A 14,039-nucleotide genomic window follows, 5' to 3' on the forward strand; every position below is an offset into this window, starting at 1 on the left:
TGTTCCTAGTGGCATTTCTTATATCAGGCCATTCCCCCATCTGCAAGACCTTCTGTTTGCCTCTAGTGCTACCCCAATCTACCCATGCTGTAGGGTGAAGCTGTACCTCCCCAACTTAGTCTTCTCTGATCACTGCAGCATGCGCCAATAACTGTTGCTCAGAACTCACTCATTTCCTGAACTCTTACTCATTCATTAAACATATCATGTTATCATGGAATATTTCTTCTTGTATTTTACTCACTTTGCCCTCATGTTTTATCTTTAGGGAGCAGATCAGCAAAAAAGAAAGGACATAGACTTCAAGGGTACATTGACTTGGTTTGAATCCTGCTCTGGGGCTCCTGCTTTGCAGAACTCCAGGGGCCGGTCCCTCAACTTGGCAGCCTGCTTGGCTCTACCCCTCTGGAGTAACCTTCTCTGCCCAACTCAAGTCCACTGTGAAATGCAGTTGGGGCAGGTGTGAATAAGCATACTGTATTAGTTTTCTATTGCTGCTGCAACAAATTACCACAAATTTAGGGGCTTAAAACAATACACATTTATTACTTTACAGTTCTGGAGGTCAGAAGTCTCAAATGGGTCAGCAAGGGTGCTGTCTTTAGGAGGCTCCAGGGGAGAAGCCCTTTCCTTGCCTTTTCTAGCTTCTAGAGGCTGCCTGCATTCCTTCGCTCATGGCCTCACATCTGTCCAACTTCTTTTTCCTTTGTCACATCTGTCTCTGTTGCTCTGACTCTGACCTTCCTACCTATCTCTTAAAAGTACCCTTTAAGGAGATTGTGTTGGGCCCACCCAGATAGTCAGGATCATCTCCCCATCTCAAGATCCTTAGCTTAATCACTTCTGTAAAACCCTTTTTGCCATTTGAGGTAACATATTCACAGGGATTTGGGCATGGGCATCTTTGGAATAGGGGGAGGCATTTTTCTGCCTATCACACGTATACTCTTTGGGTGTCAGTTTCCACATCTGTAAAATGGAGATACTGTCGTCTTCGTCACAGGGTTATTGAGATGATTGAATGAGGTAATTTATGTGTGTAAATTCCCAGTTCGTGCCTGGCACAGTGGAGGTGGTCAGTTCTGGTCAGTGTTCTCTTCTAAGTGGGTAGTTGTAAGCTGGAGGTCAAGCACTATGACTTCCACCTCTTTCTAACCCCTTAGCTTCTGGCTAGTGCTCGGTACTAAGTAGGAAATCAATAAATGTAATAAATAATTACCTTCATCAATGACAATGCCTTGCATACAATAAGGGCTCTAAAATGATTTGTTGATTGTTGTTTTGTTAGCAATCGGTGGGTGGGGAACATCTGATTAATTAAATACTATTATTTGTCAGATCCAAAATATAAATTTGGATTCTTCTGCTATACTTTTATCTAATTACCTTAAACGCTAGTGGGAGAGAGGAATTAGCTCACAGTACAATTTAAGGGAAAAACATCTTGCTGTCATGGACTTTCTCCTTGGTCTGGAAACTACTTGGTTTCCTAGGGTGCAGCTGACTGTTCCCTCTGCAACTGAAAAATCTCTCAAAGGGCCTATCCAGTTAGGTCACACAAAGCCAGTTTTATTATTTAGAGAGCACACAATGCCCCTCACATGGGGCGCAGAGAGGAAGGAATTTTTTTTAAGCCAATTCCAGTCCCCTGGAGCTGCAAACTGCCCTCAGGGCAAAGAAGCCTGCACAATAATTGGGAGGAGTCTGGCAGGAGAGAGGCGGACATAAGTTAAAGCTGCATTTCTCTCTATATTCGGGTGTGCCACGCCACTTTTTAAGCGTTCCCCTCTGGGACAAACCTGTATGTCAAGATAAACAATCAAATAATATGCAAGGATCAAATCAGGAACACTGCAGCCTCAGCTCAAGAAAATAATCCTGGGAACCTTAGCCTGTGTGCCTCAGTGAAGTGGAGGGTACAGGCTCCGATGATTCTGCAAGAAAACTGGGTCAGGGCAGAGACGCTGTCTGTTTAGAATAACTTCATGTTCAGGCCCCCTAAACTTGGTAGGTTCATGCTTTCTCAAGATAATAAGGTGGAAAGCGACCTTTCATCATCCCTCTATCAAACCATAGTGCAGGTGCCCCAGGAATCCCTAATGCAGTCATGGATAATGTGTCTAGAGAATGGGGTGAGAAAGAAACCAGAGACCAGACCCCAACACTGTGAGAGGGAGGGTTGTGAGAGGAGGGCAGACCATTAGTTGGGACCCCTTTGCCCTTAAAGCCAGGTAGGTACTGTGAGGAGAGGATTCTGCACGCTGCCATCTCTGAGGCCTCGCCCTGGGCTTCCAGGCCATCAGGGCTTGGTCAGTGAAAGCCGAGGGGCAGGGGCGGTGAGGTAAACATACCTGGTCACAACGTTCTGAACTGCTAGCACATGGGGGTTGAACTTGTATAAAGAACTTTTTGGGGACATGGGGGAAGCGTTATTTGTACAGTATGTGACCAGAGTGTAGAATTCATGGACAGACAATGAATGGTCTTAATGTCTCAACTTCTCTCTGGACAGAGCAGGCTGGCAGGCCCTGGAGAGTTGGGCTGGCTGAAGTGGCATATTTCAGAGGCCAGAGCAAATCGCAGCAGTAATACCCAGGAACATAGCCATTGGTGCCCAGGGCAAGGAGCCCAGAACCAGAGTCGAGTTACCAAGGTTGTACTAGGCAAGAGAAGGGTGAGTCAGGTGAATAATCAAGAGCATCTGGGACCACAGGGGGCTAATGAGTACAGTGTGAGGATGGAGGTGAGAAGGTGTGGCCCAGAGGAGACCCTTAGACATCCGTGTGCAGGGGTACCTTGGAGCATCTGTATCTAGGGTACCTGCGTCTTATGGCTTAAGGACAAAGCTCAGGAGTAGAGACTCAGAAATGTTTTGAGCAGATTGTTCACTCTGAAAAGCTGAGATACACTCATTCTTTATGATGGACGTTAGGAAGTGCAGTCAGGCTAAGCAAGGGGCCATGCTCTGTCCCTTTTGCCACAAAACAGAGGGTGGTCTTTGAGTCTGGTCTTGTCTAATAATTCCTACCCCCCTCCGCTGCCCCACAGAGGACTTTTAGGTATCGCTCCCAGGCGGAGGACTTTCTGTACTTTTCTTGGGTAGGGTAAAAGCGAATTCCACTCTGAGAAGCCCATATAGAATAACTGTCCCTAGATAAGCCCAGGTGTCAGGGCAAAGCAAATCAGGCATGTGTCTTCCTTTGACTCTACCTCAAGGAAAGGTCCATTTTTAAGACCAGATCCTGAGTAAGCAGAACAAGCATACATATTGAATAAAATACCACTTGCCATCAAAAATTCTTTGAATTTAGTTTGCAATCCACTTGTTAAAGTGCCATCAACCAATGAGCCTCAACCAGCTTGATAAATACACACAACTGGAGCTGCTGTGGAGATATAGACGGAGCCTGATGCACAAAACCCCCTCGTTTCATGGCTTTCAGAAAGCTTGCTGATCTCTCTCTTTCTCGTGTTCTGAACTCTCTATGGAGAAATCCATCGAGGGAGAAAGCAATGACTGCTCTCACTGGGCCAGAAATTCCAGGCTGAAATAATCCAGGGGTAGCAGGCGGGCTTGACAGTCTGTCAGTTTCTGGATAGTGTGATTCGTCAATCACTCATTCCGGCTAAATTGCAGAAGCTCCTTTTGTTCATATCAGATCTTATTTGCTCATGGTGCAGTTTAAGCCCAGTTTCTGGAGCGTCCACAGGGAACTAGGTGCCACCCTGTCCGTTGGTCATGAGGAAAGCATTAAGTCAGCCCACGGCTTTAGTTTCTTTTTCTTCCCATCTGAGACTAAACCTCTGAGTCTTCTCTTAATTCTTGGTATTACTTTTATGCGCTGATCTCATTTTGGCTGTAGCCATGTTTACCTTCTTTCTGTTCCTTGAATGTGCTAAATTCATTCCCTCCAAAGGGCACCTGCAAGGCTCTTGCCCCAGATCTCCCTACCGCTGCTATCCATCGCCTCCTCCCAGTCTTCCTCTCTCTCCTGCCTCATTTGGCTTTAAAAACAAAACAAAAACAAAAACAAACCTCTCATAGCACTTATCACTACCATTATCTTCCAATTTATGTGTTTGTTCATTTATTTATTATATTTCCCTCCTCTGTAATGGAAGCCCTCAGTCTGTGGATAGTGCCAGGTGAGTAGCAGGTGGTCCACAAAAGTTGAGGAGTGCGTGGCCCTCAGGCAAAAGCCCAAGGAGGATGGAGAGTTTCTGCACAGCCCCCTCTCTCCCTCTGGGCCTCAGCAAGTCTCCCAGTGATTCCGCTTGCTTTCTACCACACCCACGAGACTGGAGAATAAGCCCAGTAGGGCAGTGTTCTGATTGTTTTACATATACAGATAAGAAAACAACAGAAACTTGGTCCTCGCTCTATGGAGATAAAAACAAAGTAGTTTTTTCTTCAAGAAGAATGTGTGTAATAACAATAATCTGAAAATAATTATATCTATAAGGTCTTTGGCGAAGCCACCCAGGAAAAGAAAAACAATAGATGTGAACGCTTCAGTGAGTTGTAACACCACCTTTCAGCATCAAACTGCCCTGGAATCAGATTCAGATAAACTGGTTTCATCAACTCTAGACTCAGCTGTATGTGTCCTTTTTTATTCCTAGTGCCATTTGCACATTCTCCAGATAATGGCAAGGTATTGGCTCTCTTTCAACACACTCAACTGTGCAGAGGAGGAATGAAGAGGATTCCACATCAGCTTCTTAAGGTCTAAATACAAAAACAGCTCATTTCCTGGGCCTGCCCAGTGGGCTTCCTTTTCTTTCTGGTCTTCTACAGAGAACTGCTAGCTGGGCCCGTGCTCATCAGAGTTGGCCCTTGGACCATCTGCATCAGAATTATTTAAAAGCTTAGTTAAAACACAGATTTCTGGAACTCAGTAGAGACTTAGTGACTCTAATCTCCTGGGTAGAGCCAAGGAATCTGCATTTTTAACATCTCCACCCTCTGAGGATTTTTAGGCACACCAGGATTTAAGGGCCACTGAGTTTGCCCAGCCATATGGCTCCCACTTTATCCTGCTGCCTGTATTATCACTCGGCTTCCTATGTGGAGTGTCTCTTCCCAATGCAATTCTAAGGGCAAGAGATACATTTGACATTTCTTTTTTGTCCCCTTTAGTGCCAAGTTCACTGCAGGTGTTCAAAAAAAAACACTTATTGAATGAAGGACCTGAAATAATTTTCCTTTGCTTAAAACTCGTTCAAATAAACTTTTCCCCCAGAAGACTGGATCATGAATTTGCCAATATAGTGTTTAAGACAAATTTATTTGTGAGTGTGTGTGTATTGCTCTCCTGAACAAATGTTTTGAGTCAAAGCACCCCCCCCCCCCCCCCGCTTCTTGTCCAGAGAAGGACAAGTGACATATTGCTGGGAAAATTGTCTAACCCCGAAGGTAGAGGCTCTTTCTTGGAACCCTTGTCTGGAAAGATTCATGAAGATTTCAAGCTGAGGGAGGTCCTGGAAAATGGGTGGACATGAGCATGGTGCGGTTGAGGGGGTACTAAAAGGCCCACGTGGCACTTTGGCCTGTTTTAATGTACACAGAGTCAGTTCTTTTGAGGTCCAAAGCCCAGCTGGACCAGTTTCTCAGAGTTTCAAGCCCTGGAGAGCAGAGCATACAAGGGCAGAGGTCCTGGGTTTTGAAGGAGTTAGAGATCCTGGGGGTGTGACAGTGCTGGGAGAGCAGGCCACATGCAGGGTGAGGTGGAAGCTGGTGCTGGGCTCCTGGTGGGGAGGGAGCGAGTGGGAGGGAAAAGGTCCCAGGGGGTAGGGCACCTGGGACAAGTATCACCTCTTCCCTAGTCTTACTCAGAGTTCCTCGTGAGGCAAAACTCATGGTAAGGCTGCATCACCAATGTGAAGATCTGGAGTGGCAGGAATGAGGGAAATGGAGGTTGGAGCCCTCACAGCTGGATCTAATCTTACTTAGTTTGGCCTCCCTCTGGAATTAGGAATCTGATCTCCAACCTCGTGGACATCCAGTTCGAGCCGTCCTGGGAGAGGATGCTCACTCCCTCGCAATCAATGCAGGGCTTAGAAAGTACTCTCATGGCCTGAGCCACAGTCTTCCTCCTTGAGGTTTCCTGCTCCTTGCTGGTAATCCTTTTCTCCTCCCTTTTCGAAAGTCTACTTCCTGGCAGACATTTAGATTTGAGCAGAGTGCTCTTGTGTCCTCCCCAGTTTTCTATCCTGCAGGTCGAACTTCCTCAGTAGCTTCTTTTCCCTCCATCTGACTTGAGGGAAGGAGGGGAAAGGAAGGCCACCTCTTCCCTCTACTCACTGCCTTTCTGAGGTCAAGCTGCCTCTGTCTCTTGCTGAGGCCCTCTCTGTTTCTGTCAACGGCACCTTCGTCTTCTCAGTCACTCAGGCTTGAACGTTTGGCTCAGCACTGCCTCCTCCTCCTCTCTTACTCTCAAGCTGTTGAGAACTGGAGGGTGAGTGTGCATTTTTACACATGTTTGGGACAGTTTTTGTCCTGGAGAAGTCCTGAAGTAGAAAGTGGAGGTGTACATGGTCTAAGCTTGAGGTAGGTCGTGCTGCAGGCTGGACTGTCTCAAGAAAGGTCTGTACTCACAGTGACCTGCCTGCCCCCACTGAGTCGAGGTGGTGTGTGGCTGCTAGACAAAATCCTCACCTGCTTAAACCTTTGCAAAGACGTGTTTCCCGTTGCTCTTGGGATGAGTTTAAACTTTCTGTTTTGGCACTCAAGGCTCTTTGTGATCTGGTTCAATGCATTTCTCCAGCTCATCTCTTGCCCCTCCCTGAAGGACACTTTGTGCTCCAGTCATTCTGAACAATACTCTCGCCATTCTGAGTGCTCCATGTTTTTCCTAACAGAACCTGATACATGAAGATGTTTGGTTTGGTCCTGTTGATAATGGGAGATCCATCTGCACTTCTAACAGCTATGGAGGTGAGGGTAACTTGAGTTGTTATAGTTTAGAAAGGTCAAACTGTCTGAGGTTGGAGGATGAATAAGAAGGAAGTGAAGCACTGGAAGAAGTTCACTGTGGCTGGGATTTGTCCTGAGGGCAATGAGGAAGCCATGAGGGTGCTTTAAACAGAGTGGTGAAGTCATCATGTTCACATGTCAGATGACTCTGGCTGTAGGGTAAAGCATGGATTTGGGGTGATTGATTTGGTGTGGGTGTGTGAGAAGAGTCAAGGATGATGCCTCACTGTATAACCTGAGGAAATGGTACATGGTAGTGTCATTTGATGATACAGAGGTCAAGGAATGAAAAACAGGTGGGGCAGGAAAGAGCGAATTAGTTTTGGATATTCTGAGTTTGAGACATCTAAGTGGGGTTGTCTGGAAGTCTGTCCAAGAGGGAGAACTGGGCTGCAGTTATAGATTTAAGAGTCATTAAAGAATATAAATGGTCAAATCCAGAGAAAGTGTTTATTGAGAGCGAGGAGGGCCTTGGACTGGACCCCAAAGTACACCAGGTTTAGGAGAGGAGAATCCATAGAGAAGGCTGAGAAGGAGAGGTCTGAGAGGTAGGGGAAGATGAGCAGGGTGGGGTGTCATGGAACCCAAGGGAAGAAGCTCTTTCAAGGGGCTGATCGGCAGTGTCAAACACTGCTGAAAGTTCAGATGAGATGAGGACAGAGAAGAATTTGTCGGTGTTGGTAACAAGCAAGTAGTTGGTGATTATATAGGTAAGAGCAGCTTCTGTGGGTGCTGAGGTCAGAAGCTGGTTGCAGTGGGTTGAAGAATGAGTAGAAGTTGAAGAGGTGGAGATAGAGAGTGCAGGGACATTTTGTTTTGAAAGAAGTTTGGTTGTGAAGGAGAGGAGAGGCCAGTAGCTTGAGTGATGGTTAAGAAATAATACTGGGAGACCCTGAAGGGTTTCTAAAGGTTAATAAGAAGGATCCAGTAGAGAGGGTGATGTTGACCTTACAGGAGAGGGAGAGAATGATCCATGTCATAGAGAGATGTCTGAGGAGGTGGTGGAAAGTAGGGATGGGAGGCAGAGTAGGCTTACCCAGGAGTAGGGACAGCCCTGCCATGGTAAGTGGAGGAGAGGAAGAGACTAGACCAGGAAGGGTGCAGGGAGAAAATGATGGGAATTAGAAGGGGTTCTACTCAGTGATTTATTTTACTTTGAGAAGAAGGAAGCGGGATCAGCTGATGGCGGGGGGAGGCAGGTATAGCAGCCCAGATGTGAGGAGAGTAAAGAAGGTTTAAATAGCTGTGTTGGGGAACCAGAGAGTTCCTGAGTGAAACCACGGGCTTCTCGGCAGTGTAGAGGGCCAAGACGGCTTTCGGTGACCTTTCAATATTATTTCTATGCAGAAGTCATCTCTGTCACATTATCCGTACCTCTCTCGGTGCACTTATCACGTTCTGACTCTTTGTACAGTTATTTGCGGGCTTCTTAGCTCTCCTACTAGACTGTTGTCAGCTCCACAAAAGCGGGCTTTGTCTTTCTATTACTCACAGCCCTGTGACATTGCTTGGCACATACAAGGAGATCAAAAAACATTTGTAGAGTAAGTAAGCGAGAGCAGCTTGACCCTGTAGAAGACAGCAGGGCACTTACTCTGTGATCTGGTGGATGTATATTTAGAAAGCAGGGATTTATCGAGTGTGCTCTGAGGGTGAGACACTAGCTGGAGATATAGATTTAGGAGTCATTAGAGTTTATAAATGGCCAAGTTCAGAGAAATTTGACTCTGATGCCCTACTCTCATTTATATGCTCCAAAGTTCATCACACCCTATTATTGAATTCCAGGGATCTTGGAGCAGCATTCTCAACCCTATCAGATACAACATCCTCTTTCATTAAAAAATATTTTTTAACTCCTATTTTACTTTCTTGAGGTGAAATTCATTGATAACATGCCCACCTTTTACATATAATTAAGAGATTAATGCAATGTCCTAATGTAATGAAGAAGAGAAATAAAAGTCTTTTATAATAAAAGAATACCTTTTCCATGCTCAGATCTAACTAACCTAGAACAGAGCTTCTCAAACTTTTATGTGCATCTGAATCACCTGAAGGTCTTATTAAAATACAGACCGAGAGTCAGGAGCTCTGGGGCGGGGCCTGAGAGCCTTCCTTCTAAAAAGGATGCAGCTGCTGATGGTCTGTGTACCACGTTTTGGGTAGAGACTAAGATTCATAAGGACGTGCTTGGATGCTTTACTCATAACAAATGCATTTGGATTTAAGAGAAGTAAACCAACATTTAACTGGATATTAAAGACACTTTGTTTTAGAGTGGCATTTTGAAATAAGACATATATACATATCCCCTGCTTTTGGAAAGTTTGCTTTACGCCACTTCACTTTTACAAAAGATCTACATTCTTACCTGTTTTCGCCAACTGAAAGAAATGCAAAGAGGATTTTCATTTTTATGAAAGCCAAAATATTAGTGTTTGTTATAGAGGTAGTGCACACCTCCAGCAGGCAGAGGGGTACTACCAAGCTCCTTCCCCAGGAACTACATTAGGTGTCTCAGCATTAAGCCACCATAGCTGTGAACTGTGTCTGTGAGCATCTGTGCTCTATCTCCATTTATTTTGTGCATCTGTTAGCAAGATGTGTCCTTAGGTAATTGCTTCTTTGCTTTGTGCCATTTTGGCTTAGGAAAAGTTTCATAGGAATGCTCTACTTTTGGATAGCAAGGGGGAAACATGTATATGTAATCATCAAGAATGTGACAGTTTCAAAGGCCAGTTTATACAGGAGTGTCCTATTGGTGATTCAAATACATGATATATTTTTTGGAAATGGTAACTAACCCTGGGAAGTTTGGGGAAAAACAAAATAAATCTTCCTCCAATTTCCAACTGTAGTTTTATTATTGGATAATTCAGTGTATATTAATACTGTGCAAAAAATATTTTGTGTTTGTATGTAAAACATAATTGAGCTCTAATCTCAGAAACCTATACATAGGTTTTTCACCCGCATCCGTATCTGGTGGGACCTCAAAGTCATGTGGGAGACAGGACAGTTCTTTGTTGTGACCATTGTCTCATACACTGCAGAATGTCTACCTACATCTCTGGCCCGGACAATAAATGGTGTTTCCTGATTATGGACACAACCCAAAAATGTTCCCTCAAGCTTCCCTGACACCCTCGCTGAGAACCACTGACCTAGGGATACTGAGCTAGAAGAGCAGATGTGGGTGGAGGCTCCCAGAAGCACATTGCATCAGAGCTCACTGCTGGCGCTGGAGGCTCATCTCCCCGGGAAGGAGCCACAGCCAGAGTGCATCCACTAAGTCGAATTTGCAAATCCTTGAACGCTGAGTGGAAACAAATGCTTTGTGTCCTGTATCACAAAGAAGACAGAAGCTACAGGCTTTAAGACATTTTCACGATGCAGCTTGAGACATAATGATACATCTTTCTAGGCACAAATGAGCACCAATGATGTCTCTACTCGGTCAACTGAGAGCAAATTCGCGGCCTAGTTCTTGCTCATCCTGGGGAAGAGCAAGAAGTAGATGAGGTAAGCTCAGCTCCTCCTGGCTGCCAGCTACTTCTTCAGCTTCATCCAGCACCGGGCCTCTTCAGGCTTACTTCTCTGTTTGTTCTTTTGTTTGTGATTTTGCTTTTGTGGTTTCTAGAAGCTCTTTCAGTTCTCAGCACCTCTTATATACTCTTCTCTGTGCCTAGAATGTTCTGCTTTCTTCTCCAGTTTAAGTGACCCTTCTTCAGGGAAGACTTCCTGGACCCCTCAAGACCAGGTCCCAGGTGGTCCTTCCTTTCATGTTCTCACATCACCTTGAACTTCTCCTCTATAGTTCCAACCATAATATTAGCCACACAGTGATTTATACTTAAAGTCTGCTTTTCCTTCTGGAAGTTAACTAGTCCCATTTCCTAGCACAATGCTTAGCACCAAGCAGACACTCAGTACTTGTTTATTGAATGCATGGGGGTCAAAGTGAAGGGATTTTATTTACTGGTAGGATTATGCTAAACTAGGAAATACAGTGAGGCAGAATCGAGTTCTTCTGAAAGAAAGAAGGAGTTCTGGAATGTGGCGAAGTTTACTGGCAGCCATCTAACTGGCTGCTTGACTTTCTGCAATTCCACTGGGTGCAGTTTGGGTATCTGACACTTACAGCGTCCATCTGTCAGCTGCCTCTGAGAGCGGGAAAAGGAGATGTGCAGACAGAGGGACAGCAACTCCAGAGAACTCGATGCAGGATTCCAGCAAGCACAGATCGGCACATCTGCTGGCAAACTGAAAGGAACACTTAGACTTTTGCCCCTTTGAGAAGTAAATTCCTAAGAAGGCAGAGCCCTAGCTTGCTTTCTAATGTCTGTTGTTTCTGGACTTTGGAGAAGTTTATTAAGTCCCTTCACCTTCAGTTGCCTCACCTGTAAACAGGGACATTACCTACCTCAGCTACTGGCTAAAAGGATTAAGACATGGTGGTCAAGCAAGGCCTTTGTACATTGTAAAGTACTATGCAAGTATTTTAGTTGCTGTTACTCTCTTTATGTCCTAAGCCGATATCCCCACACTGTTTGTGATGCAGCTGGAAACACAGGACACAGCCTGTGCAGCTACACCTTTGGTCAGTGACTACACTCTGCAGCCCTTCACAAGAATTATTGAGGATCCACTGCATGCTGAGAACTCCTCTGGGCCCTGAGAATGCAGGGCGAACAAAGTAAAACAGGTGTCAGTAAGTGTTGTGAGGCCAACTACAGCTGGGTAAGGATGGAGGTGGGGTGGAGCTATTTGAGCTCTGGCTGTCAGGGAGGTAGTGACAACTGAGTAGAGATCGGATGAAGTGAGCAAAAGAGCCATGCAGGTGAGGTATCAGGTATGTGCCAGGTTGCTATTTAATCCTCTCAAATAATCCCAAAAGGCAGATATTTTTACATAAGAGGAAACAGAAGCGTGGAAAAGTGAAGCAGTGTGCCCAAGTTAATACATGCGGAGGCGCAGGCCCGGGGCCACACCCTCCCCGTGCTTCCTCCCTTCCCGTTCTCACACTACCCCTCTCTTTTCACCCTCCACTGTGTCATCTGGTCCTCCTCTTTCTCTCCCCATGATGGTTACAAGAGTCTTTCTTCAACTTTCTTTGTATTTCCCTTAAAAATGGACAAAGAAGAGCAGGGGTGAAGAAAACTGTTAACTTGAGGTAAACATACGCTCACCGAAGAGGTCGATTTTAAACTCTAAAACTGGGGTCCCCAACCTTTTTGACACCAGGGACTGGTTTCGTGGAAGACAAGGAGCGACGGGGGGCGGCAGATGAAGCTTTGCTCACTCGCCCGCCACTCACCTCCTGCTGTGCGGCCTGGTTCCTAACAGGCCGCGCAACAGTACTGGTCCATGGCCTGGGGGTTGGGGACCCCTGCTCTAAAACATGTCTCACATGCTCCTACTTCTCTCCATCTCCCTGCCATCTTCCTGATCTGATTTGATTTGAAGCAACAGAGTATGGCAAAGGTGACGAGATGTCACTTCCGCAATTAAGTTACAATAGGTTGTGACCTTTGCCTTGCCTTCTTGGCTTGCACACTTTGATGAAGCCGGTTTCCATACTGGAGAGACCCACATGGCAAAGAACTGGGGGCGGCTTCTGGTCAATATCCATGGGGGAAGTTAGGCCTTCAGTCCACAGCCCTCAAGAAACTGACGGCTTAGAACGGACTCAGAAGCAGATCCTTCCCCAGATGGGCCTTTAGGGGAGACTATAGACTCTGGGCTGACACTTTGACTGCAGGCTTGTGAGAGATGATGAAGCAGGAGACCCAGCTAAGCCGAACATGATTTCTGACCCACTGAAACTGTGAGCTAATAAATGTGTGTTGCTTTAGGCTGCTAAGTTTTGCGGTAATTTATTACACAACAATAGATAACTAGTACATTGTCCGAGCATTCATCCATAAGTATATGTTGAATGAATGAATGAATGAATGATTGCCTTTGTGTGCCCTGAATGTCCTGAGCAGGTTTGGGAAAGGAAGTGTCCAAAAGTACCAAGATGAAGCCTGTCATTGCTGTAGTTCTCAGCTCTCACAAGGCTTCGCCACAGGCAGCTTAGCCAGCTCTAAACAGAAGGCCTGCTGGTGTCCTGAAAAGCCAGTTTAAGTAAATTGCCTTACCTTTGACCTTACCTGTCTCAAGAGACCTCTCAACCTCCTAGGGTCCAGTGGTCTCCTAACAAGATGAATTTCAAAACACAACATGCATCCTTTCCAACAAAGCATGAGTTGTCCAACTGCACAAACAACCCAACCTCTTTTCCTGGTTATCAGTGAGGCCACCCTCATGTGATAATGCCCCCAAAATGAATAATTCATGGTTTATGAGTACACTTCACGAATATACAGGATGCCATATAAAATAACATAAATGTGTCCTAATAGAATTAATACACTTTCCAAGCAGTTCAGCTTGAGGCAATTATTGCACTTCCTGGGAGATACAAATTACTTTGCCCTCAGCCTCATGCCAAATAACCCCCCTAAGACACACACTAATTACCCAGAAATACACTGCCTGCCATAGCTCATTGACTAATTGACAATCAGTTTAAAACTTCAGCAGAATATCTTAAAACTTAGGTGTCGCATTTAGCAAGGAAACCAATTTTGTTTATCGCTTCATTTTGGTCTGCCTCATTGGCAAAGTTGTAGCATGGTTTGTAAGTAATGACTGAGCAGGCTTATTACAATGATCAATGGTAAAAGAACAGCATTCCATCATACCATATAGCATTTCCATCTCTCATTTCTGTGATTCTATTAAGAACAATTACCAATATTATATCCGTTAATGTGATACAAAAATAGAATGCAACCGTGTATGTAATAGTTATTGCTAATGTGGTCTGTTAAGCTCCGTGTACAGCTGTCACCGGCTCTTTTCTCTTGCACTTCTAAGATGTGGCCTTTCCATGCTCTATGCCCTTTACATTCTGATCCAAGCACATGCACCCAAAACAGCATGAACGTGAGTTCATGCTGTACCTACACGTGATCCTTCTGCCTCAAAAATAAGTTCTGGGCAAAAGCCAAAT

Source organism: Balaenoptera acutorostrata, chromosome 2 (assembly GCF_949987535.1).
Source record: "Balaenoptera acutorostrata chromosome 2, mBalAcu1.1, whole genome shotgun sequence".
Lineage (NCBI taxonomy): Eukaryota > Metazoa > Chordata > Mammalia > Artiodactyla > Balaenopteridae > Balaenoptera > Balaenoptera acutorostrata.